The sequence below is a fragment of the Aotus nancymaae genome, unplaced genomic scaffold (assembly GCF_030222135.1).
Source record: "Aotus nancymaae isolate 86718 unplaced genomic scaffold, 86718_ANA_hifiasm-v0.15.2.pri h1tg000006l, whole genome shotgun sequence".
Classification (NCBI taxonomy): Eukaryota; Metazoa; Chordata; class Mammalia; order Primates; family Aotidae; genus Aotus; species Aotus nancymaae.
The window spans coordinates 60757305-60775196 of record NW_026988417.1 but is presented as its reverse complement, the minus strand read 5'-3'; positions in this window follow the sequence as shown (position 1 = coordinate 60775196).

The window sequence follows — 17892 nt, the reverse complement described above, 5'->3', positions numbered from 1 at the left end:
GATGTATTAAAATTTATCACTTTTCTAGATCTCTTCTGTCAATTTGGACTCAGTCCAGGGCGGGCCCTTTTCACATAAAATGGAATGAAATAGACATGCACATAGTCCCATTTTAATTCTGCCTGTCTCACCACAATGACTTGAAAAATGTATTCAATAAATTGTATTCACAGATTTATAACCACTGGATCTTTCCATTCTTGTCCAGAACTAAAACCAGATATTTTGCCAAGCCAGTCTTTTGTGATGCTTTCAGTGATATATCTAAAGCAATATGTGAATGATGCCTTCATGGGAAAAATAAATAAATAATACCAAGTGAGTTTAATGCACTCCTTCATTTTTTTTTTAAGTGTCATGACTGCCAACTACATTATAGATGGCTTCAGGAATGTGACTAAGTGATGAACTGGATGAAAAACTTAGTTTAAAAGAGACAAAAACTACATCTCAGAAGTCATATTTTTGATGCTTCTTTGTTATTTTTATATTTAATTGATACTGCTTTATTTCCTGTTTTCTACATTTCCAGCTTTTCCTATACTCACTTTCTCTGAGAAAGAAAGAAGCACAAGGAGTTTTATAGCTTGTATCAATACACTTCTGGTTCCCCCTTCCCAAAGCAAACCATAGCTGAAATTTTCCTTGTACCCTTGTACCAGTATTTGAGAGCTGCTGTCTCATATTATTGAATATTTTTACCTCTCATATGATTTGTATCAACTGTATTTAATACTTTAAATAAATTAGTTTTATTATTAACAAATACATTAAAAGTGTTACTATTTGGTACTACTTGTTACTTTTACACAAGCAGTGCACTAATTGGAAAGTAATGTAATGCAGGATTACACATTCTTTAAAATTATGGCATACAAGTCATCTTTGCATAAAGACAAGAAGACATAATGTGTACTGGTGATAAAGCCTTATATGGGGTTTTGCCAGAGGAAATTATGTAAAACAAAAAACAAAAACTTGACAATAATCATTACACTTGGATGCCAAATAGGATTTTGTTCAATCTAAATGAACATGTTTTAAAAATTAATTTCTTCATAATTAAATCACTAGTTTTAAGCTCATGTAACTCTTCATTTAAATTATGACATCTTTTATCCTAAATGCTTTCAAGTATGCTAATAATTAAAACTTAATTTAACTGGAGTTTTTTATCGGTTGTATTATTTCTCTATTTAAATGAAATTGGCCCTCAAATAAATTTTTACACATACCTTGAATACTTAATGCCTAATTTTTTATAAATATATTGAATACTTAACAATTAAGGTTTTAAGTTTTTTCTCCTTCATAAGACAATTCTGTAACTAAAGACTAGTGTCTGTTTCCTGGTAATTGTATGCATTTACTTGCTTTCTTTTCTTTTTTGGTTATACCTTGCACTAAACCATCACTATTGCTATTGTGCTACAGAAATATTCAGTGAGAAAGAACATTTTAATATCCAAGACACATTTTTACTTTATTTTTTTTTTCTCTTTCTGTGGGTCCCCTATCAAATGTCTAAATTTGATCTTGCCTGCTGGATGCAAATCTGCTCTATATGGACTGGACCTACCGTAGAGATTAGGTAGATTATTCTAGTACAATATTGAACTGCAAGAAAAGTTGTATTTACTTTATTTTTTTGAAAGAGATTTAAATTACTATTAGTTTCCACTTCACAAGTGGATGGAGATTTAATTGTTTCATCATTTAATAGGTGGCTTCTTTGTACTCCAAGTGAGGAGAGTTCCCCTAAAAGAGAGGGATCAGAATTCCTCCATTGCCCTGTGCTCCTATGTCGGGCTGGCAACCCAGTGATTTCCAATGCAGGTCTTTTCCTGCTTTAATTAACCTTGCAATCAGTCACCTGAGATTCTGTCACTCTGGATTTTTCACTACACTATAGAATGATTTCCCACTATTCCAGGAACCAACAGACATCATCCCTTCACTCAGTGCTGAAGAAATTTCCCATGTCAGTTTTTATTAAACTCTCTAACGCTAAAGATTCAGTGCTCCAAACCTTTTTCTTGGTCTTAAATTGTTCTTCTTTTTAAGAAACATGAGCCTGCCATTTCTTGGTGCAATAAGATCCCCAAGTCTCAAGGTCCCAAAGCTTTGGCTCAGAATCCCATTATCAAGGGACAAAAGGTAGAACAATGGAATAAATTTTGTCATTCTTTCTAATATTTTTTTCTATTTTTTTTTTTAAAAACCACAAATAAAAACCATAGTTTACTGATTTGCCTTATCAGCAGGTTAATATTTTGGAAATTGGTAGGACTCTTCCAGGGTTGTCCATTTTCACCTTTTGAATAATCTTATTCACATTATCTGTTCTTGCCATGTTTTCTTCTGCTTATAAATATTTCTTCCAGAATAGGTAAGGTGCTGTCATTAATCTCAGATAATGACACATAACAGGATTAACCTGAAATATTGTACGGTTGTTTGTTTTGCTTTTCCAAGAATAAAATTTTCTCTCTGGTTTGCCCCTTCTGTGTGAGGGATCACTTTGGCTGCTGTGTTAAAATAGACTGCAGTGGTAGAAAATAGAAGGCCGGAAAGTGTCAGGATGCTAAAATATTAACCCACATAAGAATAATAGTAACCCAGACTAGATCTGTGGTTATAGGTTTGGTAGGTAATGATTAGATCCCATTTTTAAAATAGATTCAACAGGATTTACTGATAATTTAGACATAGTCTATAAAATAACAAAACAAATCAAGCATGGCTTCTAGGTTTTTAGACTTAGCAATTAGAAGAATACAGTTGTTGTCAATTGAGATCGGGTAGACTAGGAGGGCTGGGTTTGAGGGCAAGACTAATGTTTTAACCTTGAACATATGGAAATTGTAATGCTCATTAGATTCAATTGAACAAATAAAAGTAAGCCTTTTGGAACAGTGTGTGCTGGAGAAATAAAGCTGGGAACACCATCATAACAATGGTATGTAGAGATGTGAGAGTAGATGAGATCACCAGCAAGTGTGTGTAGAAAAACAAGGAAGCCCACAATGAAACTAAGTCATGGGGCACTTCAATATTTAAAGATCCAGAAGAAAAGGAGGAAGCAGCAGAGGAGATTGATTAGTAGCAATCAAGAATATATGGAGGGTAAAAAAAACAAGAGAAAGTTGTGTCCTAGAAGCCAATTGCAGAAAGTATATCTGGGAGGAAGGAGTAATCAACAGTGTCAAATAATGCTGAAAGGTCAATTAAGATGAAGACAGAGAACTAAATTAAATAGGTTATTAATATTCCAGTAGATCATGCAAGATGTCTTTAACATGTATTTTCTTGTTATTTTAATGTTATGCTTACTTTTCTTAAAATACACATTTCAGTAAAGCTTCCTATGCATGATTTAAAAAGCTACTCAAATATCTGTAACCTTTATCAGCCTGTCAGGTAAAACTAAAATATAAATTAACAAATCCTAAACAAATACTATTTTTATACTAGTTTTTTTATATGGAGTTTGTACAGTTGGTGCATCCTTTTACAATTATAGTAGGCCAGGCACAGTGACTCACACTTGTAATATCTGCAATATGAGAGGTCAAGGCAGGAGGGTTGCTTGAACCTAGGAGTTTGAGACCAGCCTAGGTAACTTGGTGAGACCCTGTCTCTACAAAAAAAAAAAAAAAAAAAAAAAAAAAAAAATAGCAGAACATGGTGGTGCACACCTGCCATCCCAGCTATTCAGGAGGCTGAGGCAGGAGAATTGCTTGAGCCAAGATAGAGGCTGTAGTGAACCATGATTGCACCACTGCACCCTAGCCTTGGTGACAAATGGAAACCTCAAATCAAAGAATAATAATAAAAGGAAGTCTTCTCTTCTCTTTACATTGTCTATGCACATATACATGGTACAAAAGTAAAATGTGAAGAAATAGGTATTTCACAGACATTCTTTATCTATCAATTAACAACAGGCTTTGGGTTTCTCCCTGCCACTTCAAAATAATTGTCATGAAAGATGTATTTTCTTTAGGCCACCAGTGTTACATTCCTTTGAAGGTGGTATATAATTGTTTCATGAAGAATGAATAGATTTAAGAGAAATGTTAAAATGCAATTAAGTATTTTCTGCTTAATATACTGGTTAATTCAATTTGGTAACATTTTGAATTAAATAAGGTTAAGAATGGAGAGTTAAAGTGTTTAATCTCCAAGAGTGATAATTGTATAGTATATAAAACAATGCTCTTTAATAAATGACAGATTTTCCTGTAGGACTTGTTACTGTTTGACTTCAATAAACATGCAATGAAGACATACTCTAAGCAGGATGCTTTGCTGGATGCTGTGTATGAACTGTAAAGGAAGAATTTCTGCAGATTTTTGACTTGAAAAAAATGACTAAATATTTTGAAAAATCATATTTTTTAAAATAAATAAATATTGGCATAATAGATTAAAAATCATATATTTGGAATTCATGCATTTTACAATTCATATTTTACACTGTTTTCACTGTCTCCAATTGTGGACTATATATAATGTATTTACAAAGTCATTCCTGGTATCTGTTATAAACATATTAATTGTCATTAGCAGTTTTATTATTTTACTTTTTCATTTAGTGCTTCATTTAGATGCAGGTTAACTAATCGCACAAATACTGTTGTATAATTATTTTATCCTTTTTACATGAAAATACTTTTTTATTGTAATCTTTCTTATTTTAGCTTTTTAAAATTGAGATACAATAATTGTACATTTTTTTAATTGCACTTTAGGTTCTGGGGTACACGAGCAGATCACACAGGATTGTTGCTAGGTACATACATGTTAAGGTGGTTTGCTGCCTCCATCACCCCATCACTTATATCTGGCATTTCTTCTCATATTATCTCTCTCCAACCTCCGCACCACCTACTGTCCCTCCCCTAGCCCCCCACCAGCAGACCCCAGTGTGTGATGCTCCCCTCCCTGTGTCCATGTGTTTTCATTGTTCAACAACCACCTGTGAGTGAGAACATGCAGTGTTTGATTTTCTTTTCTTGCATCAGTTTGCTAAGAATGATGGCTTCCAGATTGATTCATGCCCCTACAGAGGACACAAACTCATCATTTTTTATGGCTGCATAGTATTCCATGGTATATATGTGCCACATTTTCCTTGTCCACTCTATCATAATGGGCATTTGAGTTGGTTTCAGGTCTTTGCTATTGTAAAAAGTGCCACAATGAACATACGTGTGCATGTGTCTTTATAATAGAATGATTTATAATCCTTTGGGTATATACCTAGTAATGGGATTGCTGGGTCAAATGGAATTTCTATTTCTAGATCCTTGAGGAATTGCCACACTGTCTTCCACAATGGTTGAACAAATTTATACTCTCATAAACAGCATAAAAGTGTTACTATTTTTCCACATCCTCTCCAGCATCTGTTGTCTCCAGATTTCTTAATGATCACCATTCTAACTGGCATGAGATGGTATCTCAATGTGGTTTTGATTTGCATTTCTCTAATAATCAGTGATGATGAGCATTTTTTCATATGTTTGCTGGCCTTATAAATGTCTTCTTTTGAAAAGTGTCTGTTCATATCCTTTGCACACTTTTGAATGGGTTTTTTTTTTCTTGTAAATCCATTTTAATTCTTTGTAGATTCTGCATATTAGCCCGTTGTCAGATGGGTAGATTGCAAACATTTTTTTTCCCATTCTGTGGGTTGCCAGTTCACTCTAATGATTGTTTCTTTCATTGTACAGAAACTCTGAAATTTAATTAGATCCTATTTGTCTATTTTGGCTTTTGTTTCCAATGCTTTTGGTGTTTTAGTCATGAAGTCCTTGTCTAACCTATGTCTTGAATGGTTTTTCCTAGGTTTTCTTCTAGGGTTTTTATGGTGTTAGGTCTTATGTTTAAGTCTTTTATCCATCTGGAGTTAATTTTAGTGTAAGGTGTCAGGAAGGGGTCCAGTTTCTGCTTTCTGCACATGACTAACCAGTTTTCCCAACACCATTTATTCAACAGGGAATCCTTTCCCCATTGTTTGCTTTTGTCAGGTTTGTCAAAGATCAGTTGGTTGTAGATGTGTGGCATTGCCTCTGAGGCCTCTGTTCTGTTCCACTGGTCTATTTCTCTGTTTTGGTACCAGTACCATGCTATTTTGATTGCTGCAGCCTTGTAGTATAGTTTGAAATTGTACATCTTTATGAAATGCTTGCAATGATTTGATAAATGTATTCATTGTGTAAAAAACAAATCAGGGTATTTAGCATATGCATCACCTAATGCATTTATCATCTCTTTGTGCTGAAAACATTCAAATCTCCCTTCCTGGCTATTTTGAAATATACAATACCATGATGTTTACCATAATCACCTACTTTTCAATAGAACACTAGAATTTATTCCTTCTATCTAACTGTAACTTTGTACCTTATTGACCAATTTCTCCCTTTCCCTATTTCCTCTTGGTCTCCTCAGGCTCTGGTATTCACTCTTCTACTTTCTGCTTCTATGTGATCAGCTTTTTTAGATTACATATAGGAGTGAGGTTATGTATTATTTGTCTTTCTGCACCTGACTTATTTCACTTAACATAATGTCTTCAAGGTTTGTTTATGTGGCCTCAAATGACAGAGTTTATTTTCTTTTTATGGGCAAGTAGTATTCTATTATGTATGTGTATATATATTTTTTTATATATTGTATTTTATATTTATATGTTATATATAAGCTAAGTGTCAAGCAGTGGATGAATGGATTATAAAATTGTTTATATATATCTATATATATAAACAATTATATATAATTATATAGAGTTATATGTATAACATGTTACATATAGTCATATATATAACAATTATATATAAAACAATTATATATATATTACATACATATGTATATATAAATTTTATAATCCATTCATCCACTGCTTGACAGTTAGCTTGATTCTATATCTTGGCTATTAATTGTGCTGCAAGAAACATGGGAGTGCAGATATCTCTTGGACATACTGATTTCATTTTGTTTTGATACATAATTAGTAGTGGGATTGAAGGATCTTAGTAAATTCTATTTTTAATTTTTTGAAGAACATTTTTACTATTCTTCATTAAAGCTATATTAATTTATATTCCCGCCAACAGTTTTTAAGAGTTCCTCTTTCTCCACATCGATTCCAGCATTTGTTTTTGTTTTTTTTCTTTTTTTTTTTTTGTCTCTTGAAAATAGCCATTATAATTGGAGTAAGGTGATATCTAATTTTGGTTTTGATTTGCATTTCCTTGATAAGTGATGTTGAACATTTTTTCATATGCTTGTTGGCCATTTGTATGTCTTCTTTTGAGAAATGTAGATTCATATCTTTGGCCCATTTCTTAATTGGATTATTTGAGTTTTTTGCTATTCAGTTGGAGTTTCTTACATATTCTGGAAATAGGCCCCTTGTCATACGCATAGTTTGCAAATATCTTCTCCCATTCTGTGATTGTCTTTTCACTCTTGATTGTTTCCTTTGCTATGCAGAAGACTGTAGCTTGCATACAATTTGTTTATTTTCACTATTGCCTGTTCTTTTGGGTTCTTATCCAAAAGAATCTCGTCCAGATCAATGTCATGAAGTGTTTCTCCTGTGTTTTCTCCTAGTGGTTGTATTATTTGAGGTTTTACATTTAAGTTTTTAAACAATTTGTTGTTCAATTTTGTATAGCTTTCTTTTTTTTTGCATATAAATATACAGTTTCCCGGCACCATTTCTTGAAGAAATTGTCTTTTCTCCATGAATTCTTGACACCTTTGTCAGCAATTAGTTGTCTCTTAGTACTTCTGTGTTCTTTATACTCTTGAATTAGTATATGTGTTTATTTTTATACCAGTACCATCCTGATTTAGTTACTGTAGATCTTTAACATATTTTAAGGTCAGGTGTTGTGATGCTTCCAGTTTTGTTCTTTTCACTCAACATGGCTTTGGCTATTTGGGGTCTTTCATGGTTCCATATGAATTTTGGAATTGTTTTTCATATTTCTGTGAAAAAATGTCATTAGAATTTTAATAAATTTGCTTGAATATCTAGATAACTTTGGGTAGTATGAACATTTTAATAATTTTAATTCTTCTGATCAATAAGCATGAAAGATATTTCCATTTATTGTGTCTTTAACTTATTTCATCAATGTTTTATAGTTTTGAGTGTAGTTTTTTTTACTTCTTAAATTTATTTCTAAATATACTTCATTGGGTATTTTAAATAGGATTGTTTTCCTAATTTATTTTTCAAATAGTTTGCTGTTATTGTATAGAAGTGCTACTGATTTTTTTGTGTGTTAATTTTGGATCCTGCAACTTTACTGAATTCACTTGTTAGTTCTAACTGTTTTTAGTAAAATGTTTAGGGTTTTCTCTATATAAGGCCATGTCCTCTGCAAAGAGAGACAATTTTTCTTTCCTTCCAATTTTGGATGCCTTTTATTTATTTCTTTTGCCTAACTGCTTTGGCTAAGATTTCCAACACTATGTTGAATATTAAGTGTCAAAAGTGAACATATTTGTTTCATTCCAAGTATTAAAGAAACAGCTTTCCACATTTCTTTATTTAATATGATTTCAGCTGTGCATTTGTCATGTATGTCCTTTATTGTGTTGAGGTACATTCCTCCTAAATCCAAATTGAGAGTTAAATCATGAAATTAAAAAGTTAAATTTTGTCTAGTGCTTTTTCTGTATCTACTGATTTTATCATATAGTTTTTGCACTTCATTCTCTTAATGTGATGTATCAAGTTTACAGATTTGTTTATGTTCAACCATTCTTGCACCCTTAGTATGAATCCCACTTGATCATGGTGAATGATCTTTTTAATGTTCTGTAGAAATGGTTTTCCAATATTTTGCTGAGGATTTTTGCATTTATATTCATCAGGGGAATTTACCTGTTGTTTTCTTTCTATGTTGTGTCAATATCTGGTTTTGATATGAGAGTAATGCTGACCTTATAGCTTGAATGTGGAAGCATTTCATTATCTTCAATTTTTAAGAATAGTTTCAGTAGAGTTGGCATTAGTTCTGCTTTTAATATTTGATAGAATTCAAAAGTAAAGACATTATCTCCTAGGTTTCTCTTTGATGGGAGGATTTTTATGACTGATTCAATCTTGTTACTCATTATTGACCTGTTCAGATTTTCTATTTCTTCCTGATTCAGTTTTGTTAGGTTGTATGTGTTCAGGAATTTATCTGTTTCTTCCAGGTTACCCAGTTTGTTGACATACAATTGTTCATAATAGTATCTTATGTTCATTTGTATTTCTGTGGTATCAGTTTTAATATTTCCTTTTTATCTCTAATTTTATGTATTTAAATCTTTCTTTTTTAGCTAATTTTGCTAAAGGTTTGTGGACATTATCTTTTCAAAAAATCATCTGCTTTTTATTTTGATCTTCTGTATTTGTTTAGTCTCTATTTAATATATTTTGTTTTGATTTTTATTATTTCCTTCCTTGTATTCATTTTGTGTTTAGGTTCCTTAAGGTGCTAAGTTAGGTTGTTTATTTGAGATCTTTCTTCATGGATAATGTAGGCATTTGTTACAAATTATCCTTTTAGAACTTCTTTTGCTTTATCCTGTTGGTTTATATATGATGTGTTTCCATTTTTATTTGTCTCAAGAAAATTTTAAACGTCTCTTTTAATGTCTTCATTTGACCCATTGAGTCTTAAGTAGCTGATTGTTGAATCTCATGTATTTCTAAAGTTTTTGAATTTCCTTCTGTTATTAATTTCATAAAACAAAAATTTAAATAAGGGTCAGAAATCCTATTTGAGTACAGAGCTAGACATTTACTAGCTCTGTAACTTCATGTTGCTCAATTTCTTTAAGCTCCTTCATCTATCAGTTGGCTTTTTAAAAGCCTGTAAAATACTACGTAATGATATATGAGAATAATCCATGTGTAAGCCATGCTACAGGTGAAAATATTGAGAGAATAAGCTCTATTTAGTAATCAGATAGTTGACTAATTATTCCTCTGCCTCATATTCTGGGTAGCACTGAGAGAGTTATTTGATGGCTCAGTTTTTACTGTCATCCTTTGCCTGGCTAGATGTGGGTTGTGAGTTGGAGAACCAGAACAGGAGACTGCAAAACACAAGTCAATCAATGTATGCTTTCAATGTTTCTACTTCTATTATATTCATCACTCTATTTTTAAATACATAAACTACTACTTTTAGGATGAAATTGATTGTGTATGTCACAAAAGGCAACTCAGAAAATCTGACTTATTTTTATTTGTATAATAGGGCCTTCATTATAGTACAACTTATTAGTACTACAAATTCAAATAAAAAATGAGTATTCCATGGAATCTTTCAGATGTTTGCCCTGAACATGAAAACTTAGGCATAATTGACTGAATAGTTCACGATGCATCCAGATGGTTCATTTTGAGCTGACAATAACCACTGTCATAAGTACTTACAACCTCCCAAGGTATCAATAGAATTATCTACTTCTAGATCTTTACTGCCTCAACATATTATGAGCATTATCAATCACTTTTTAATTACTTCTACAAGACCTAAATTTATTAAACTCTTTAATTAAGCCCATTAAGATGAGTACTTTTCATATCATAAACAAATCTTAGGGGATGTTTCTTCCGATTTATACCACTGTACTCTGAACTTCACATATACAGGTACTTTACTTTCCAAATTATGTCTCATTTACTCCATTCTCCTCAGAACTTCATTTTTAATTTAATCATTACCTACTTGTGTATGAATATAGGGTTATATCCTCTTTAAAAAATGATTGAATTGTATCTGAAGCTTATGCTCTGAGGTCAATATGTCAAAAATCTAACCTTAAACCAGTTACTATGTTCACTCCAAAATATAGCTTAATAATATTAAAATTGGTTTCTGATATTAGATTTAATAGGTGTTCTCATAACCTAAGTTTTTCTTCTTTATTTAAAAATCTTAATTTTCATGTTTACACAGTGGGTGTGTGTATATTATATATACACATATACACATATATACGTGTGTATATATATACATATATATACTTTTTTATATATATACATTCACATGTATATATACACATATATACATGCAGATGTATATATACACATGTATACACATGTATATGTATACATATACATGTATATGTGTATATACATGTGTATATATACACATATATATGTGTATATATGTATATGCATATATATACATATATATGTGTATATATACACATAGATATACATGCATATGTATTTATGTACATATATACATGTATATGTATATATACACATATATACATGTTATATTGTGTATATATATGCACACACACATATATGTGTGTGTGCATATATATACACAATACACACACACATATATATACACGTACATATATTTACATATATATACACATACATGATATATATATATATATGTCATGTATGGCCTTTATTGTGTTGTGTTTGATATATGTCTATATCAATGTATCTCTCTTATCACATACATATACATATATACATACATATATATACATATACATATATATGGGATATATATACATATATATGTGTATATATTGGATACATGAGATAATATATATATATGTGTGTGTGTATACATATATATATATATATGGGATACATGAAATATTTTGATATAGCCATATAATAAGTAACAATCACACAGGGGTACATGAGGTATGTGTCACCTCAAGCATTTTCATTTCTCTGTATTATGAACATTCCAATTATACTATTTTATTTATTTTAAAGTGATATAAATTATTGCTAACTGTAATCACTCTGTAATCACCCTGTTATGCTATCAAATATTGGATCTGATTCATTCTAGCTAACTGTATTTTTGTACCCATTAACTATCTCCACTTCTCCCCTCCACACATATACTACCCAATTATTTGAACTTTTTCTTTTTAAAAGAGGGCTCACCAAACTACAAGCTAAATTCTGCCTACTATCTGTTTTTGTACACTCTGTGAGCTGTGAATTGTTTTTATATTTTTAATTGTTTGAAAAAAATCACAGGAGGAATAGCACTTTATGAAACTCAAACTCTAGTAATCATAGATAGTCCTATTTGAACACAGTTATGATTGTTTAGGTATTGTCTAGGGCTGCTTTCACTGCTACAATGGCAATGTCAGGTAGTTAAGATGAAAACCATATAACACAAAGCTTGTAAGTACTTACTATCTGAATCTTTAAAGAAGTTTGTTGATCACTCTTCTAATGGGTGATTACTTGAAGCTTTTGATGTATTACCTCAGCTCCATTTCTAGTCTGATACTCAGTTTAGGCAGAAGTATCTCAAATACAACAACCCATCTTTGCAACTCAATATTAAGTCGTCTTTATGTTTAAATGAATTTTTGACCATGTGCTTAAGTTATAAGCTTCAGAATGAGATTCTTCCAAACAGTTTGGTCTTCCTACTGCTTTTTCATGTACTCTAATCACAGTGAATACCCTAGCTTCAGATCCTGGTAATTTTCTATCTACTTCATGATATTCCATTTAAGTGAGTCAAATTTTATATTGTTTCTTAATACATGTTAGGATTTTTCTATGACAGCATTTCCCAGAGTGTCTTCCAAAAAACATTAGGTTTCCTCGTATGTTCAAATGTGTTACAAAATGGATCCATGTGCAAATTAGTTTGAAAAGCTCTTGGCTGAACGAATTTAAACAGTTTCTCTTCTGAATGGCTTCTTTGTAAACAGCTTTTATATGTAGAATTTCTCAGATATATTTGGCTGTCAAATACCTTTTCATGTAGAATATATCATGAGACTTCACTGTTCTCTAAGGTGTCATAAATGTTCAAGAATAAAATTGAAAATTGAGTTAATTGGCCTTTGATATCAAAAACCAAGCTGCTTTTGTACCTTCAGAATATCTGTAATTTGCATGACTCATTTCCTTATGCAAGCCAATTACTTATTTATTTTTACTTAGGAACTAACAGCACTTATTTTGTGCCTGGCATTGCTCTACATCCTTTTCAAATATTAAGATGTTTAACTTGTATAATAACTCTATGACTTATTTGAACTCAAATCCATATGTTACAGATGAGAAAACCGATGCACCAAGAAGTAAGGTGATTTCCAAAGGAATTTAGCTGGAAGGTGCTAGATCTAGAATTCAAATATAGATGAATTGATTGCAGAGTCCATGCTTTTAACCAGTAAACTGTGCTCTCCAGACCCAAAGTCACAGCTACATGTTGCAAAATTTCTCTAAATACTAAGTGTGCTTATCTATGATAGACTTACTCTAGGCAGAAAAAACTTCTAATCAAAGAATATGAGCTGCTTTATATATGATTTTTAATATAGAGGACACTGTAAACTAAATAATAACAGCAATAATTAAAAAACAAAAAAAAGGCCACCTTACCAAGTATTTATTTCTTTCCCTATCTTTCTCTGTTCAGGCTGCCATAAATAAATACCACAGATTGGGTTGCTTAAGCAACAGAAATATATTTCTCACAGTTTAGCAGTGTGGGAAGTCTGAGACCAAGATGGCAGCAAGTTAGGTTCATTTTGGAGCCTCTTCTCTTTGCTTGAAAGTAATCTCCATTTGACTATGAACTCATTTGTCTTCTTTGTTCACTTGGGTTGAGAGTGAGCTCTCTGGTGTCTCTTATAATGATACAGGGTCTTACCCTTATAACCTCATTTAACCATAATTAACTGCTTGTTTTTAAGGTTCTATCTCCAAATGTGGTCACATTGAGAGTTAGAGCTTCAACATGTGAATTTGGAAAGAGCACAGTTCTGTCCATAGCAGCCTCCTTACCATAATAAACAGGCACTCATATAGTTACGTTGGAGCCATTTGACTAGTTCTTGTCAATAAACTGAGAGCAAAAATGATACATGGCCCACAGTAAGGGCCATTGTTTCTCTGTCATATCTATTTTTTTTGTGTGTGACATGTTAATCTTGGAGACCATATGATTTAACTGTTGGAGAAGGGCTGCCTTATCTCCAACTGACAGTAGTTTAATCAGAAATATATTGCTGATGCATTAAGCCACTAAAATTTCTGGGTTTGTCCATTTTGTCTCCTAGAATTACTGCTATTTTACCCAGCTGATCATTTTACAAAGAAAATCCATAGCTTGAAGAAACAAAGTGGATAAATGGCATGCTGTAATACAAAAGATTGTAACATAAAAATGTTACTAGCGTTGTTAGTCCCAATAGTAAATATGGGAGTTATTTACTATAAAGCCTCCTAGAAGCCATAATTGTTTGCTCATTTTTTGATACCACAGTTTCTTATTTGTTGCATAAAATACATTGTATATAAAAGGAAAGTAAGAAGCATCAGAAAACAATACTAACTTGTTATAGTAGACTGGTTATAATCTCATATTTGGTAGAACATAACTCTGCTCTTTGACAAATCACTTACCTTTTCTGGATTTTCTCTGATGATTTCAAATTTATTACTATAAAAAATAATATAAAGTTAGAGAAAACATCATTTTACCTGGGCATGATAGAATATCAAAAATATTATTTTAATTTATACTGTATTGATTTGTAAGATAGAGTACATAATTATTATGAGCATAAAACTCATTATTAAAAGCTAACAATATGAACTATTTTACTAAAATTTGAAACTGAAGTTTATTTTCATTGGGTGTTTAAAAACCTTTAATAAAACTGTCAAAAGACATGAAATGTTACAAGATTGGTTTATTTTCTGTATTAGTCTACTCAGGCTGCTATAATAGAATATCACATACTGGGAGGCTTAAACAATAGAAATTTATTTTCTCTCAGTTTTGGAGGCTAGAAGTCCAAAATAAGGTGCCAGCAGGTTTGTTTTCTGGTAAGGTTTCACTCCCTGGCTTTTAGACTACTATTTTCTCACTGTGTGTCCTCTGGTGGTCTTTCCTCTGTGTGTTCAGACTCCTTTGTCACTCCTTATGTGGACACCTGTTCTACTGAACTAGGGCCCCATCCTTATGACCTTGGTTAACCTTAATTATCTCCTTTAGCTACCTCTACCATTTAATTCACATCAGAGTTTAGAGATTCTACATATGGATTGGGGAGAAAACAATTCAGTCCATAGCATTGTCACATATTATTCTTATCTTTCCCTCGTGGTTTCCATTTCTTCCAACCAACTAATACCTGACAAATGTGCATACCACAATCACAAAGCTAAAAATGAAGATAGGTCTTAAAATTCAGCATTTCAAATTTGATGAATATGCTAAATTCTTAATCACAGATATTGACATCTGATATTTTATATAGGAGTGTGAGACTGTTTTTAATTTCAGCATCATACACTTTACCCTCAAATCATTTTCAGATAAATTATTACCAGATTCATTAAAGTTATTTCATTTCAATGACATTGATTTTCTTCTTTAAGCATCTCTCTCATTTTATTAATAAAAAATAAAATGCTTTTCTCATAAATTATCTCATAAGACTTAAATTAGAAGTAGTAGTTTTTGAAAAGTAATAAATCTGCTAAACACTTAATAAAAATTATTATTGTGTTTATTCTACAGATTAATCATGAGTTTAAACACAAACAATCATTGCTCAGGTTTTAGGAGGAAGAAAAATTTCAATAGTTCAGAAGACTTGGCTCTATTTGGTTTATTCAAATAACTAATTTTCACTTTTTTTTAACCCGAGTTTACCCTCATGGTTTCCATTTCTTCCAACCAATTAATACCCGACAAATGTGCATACAATCACAAAGCTAGTAAGAAGAAGAAGAGAGTTCTTAAAACTCAGGTATTTTGATTCTTACTTATTTGCTGTTTACATGAAAATAAGTGATGTCTTTTTGGAAAGTTTAGCTTCATCAACAGCAATAAATAGTCTTACAAGTTCTACTTATTTTTCTCTATCCCAAATATAGATCATGTGGCCACAGGGTTATCTAACTTGTGCAATTCAACAAAATAGAGTGATACATTAAAAAAGGTAATAAAGATAAACTTTTCACCCTGGGTTCATATACACTGTACTTTCTAGGCTGTCTGTAGGACTATTAGCTTCTCAATTTTGACAGATCTCAGTGAGATTCATAGATCCTTTACCTAATAGGTGGCTTTAAAATATAATAGTAGTTCTTCCTACATCAGCCTTACATTAAATAAGGACACAACAAGATTGAATAGCAGCTTTACTGGCTTGACAATAATCACTGAAATACCAGGCCCAGAAACATACATTTAAATATCTGAGATTTTTAGTGCTATTCCCAGATTTTCTATGTTTATAGGGATATCTATACCTTTCTCCTGTGAAGCAAATGTTAATAGATTAATTAATAAAGGCACACAAAATGTATAATAAATATATTGTATGCTATATCAGGTACCAATAGCTTTACTTTCAGAAAACCACAACAAATCTGGAGATACTCTATAGAAATATAGGAGACTGAGTTATTTGATAATAGCTAAATCTGCAAATAACAGAAATGATGTAATTTATTTCCCCAGAAGCAATAGTATATCTAAGTAAAAATAATTAAAAGAAACACCATAATATTGAGTCTACATTTTCTGAATTTCTGTATATCTCCATTTTGAAATAACTTTTCCTTGGTATACATACAGAATATCTTTGAAAAAGAACCTAGTTTTACAATGTAGTGCTTTATTAATATGAGTATAGACTTAAAAAAATGATTGTAAAATTATTGAAAAAAAATGATGAAGAAATGATTCTACAATATAGGAAATGCACAAAAAATTAGAGTGCCATAAGGAAAAAAACTAAACGAGAGTATAGAAGTATAAAGAAAAATCAGCATGTTAAGGATTGCTTAGCAGGTCAGCGCAGTGGCTATTACACAAATAAATGCTGATTAAAAGTTGGAAAAAAGAAAGAATAAATAAGTGATTCAGGTGAATAAGTATTTTATATAATTGCATATATATAATCAATTTATATATATGCAATTCAGAATTGCTTAAATACTTTAACTGCCTTAAGATTTTACTCTAAAATTTAAAACTTGTCACCAAATTGATCATTGTATACTTGTTATATCTCTAACAACATATAATACAGTCTGAAGTTTGCTATAAAACATTTTGAGCCTGGTGCAGTGGTGTGTGCCTATGGTACCAGCTACTTGAGAGGCTGAAGTTCCTGCTTAAGCCAAGGAGTTCAAGTCCAGCCTGGCAACACAGCAAGACTCTTTCTATAACAAAATAAAATAAAATTTAAGTAATAAAATATTTTGAAAATAGTTGAAATTTTGTTTGTATATAAAGTGCCTCCTCTGGGGTCATGGTGGTAGATCTCACAAAATTCCTGTCATCCCAGCTGGTAATTTGTAGCCAGTGAAATTAATCTTTTTCTTGCCAGTGTCTGGTGTAAAAATGGACATATAATCCAGTTATGTCCAAGGAGATATAAATTAAAATGTTTTAGGCATTTGGGGGCATTTTCTCATTCCTAATAGAAAATACAGAAAAGTATGTGTTTTTTCGATCATTAGTGTATCTGTTGTTTGTGTCTGTCTCCTTCTCTCCAAAAAATGGCAGCCATGAGGAAACGTAAAAATTTCAGCCAACTAATTTCTTATTTAGAAAGCCTTAGGAAGAATAGGTTGATGATAAGAATGTTGGAATAGGAAGATGGAAATAATCTTGGTATTTCATAATATTACTGAATTGCTTATCAAATTATGTCTGGGAAGATATGCTATGTTTGAGATTTTTAGGGAAGAAAATAAATGTTTTCAATGTTTTAGCCATTTTCAAGTGGGTTTTCTGATTATTCCAGTTTAGTATTAGTTAAGATTTTCTAGAGAAATAGAACTCTGTAAATGTGGAATGAGATTTGTTGCAAGGAATTGGCTCATGA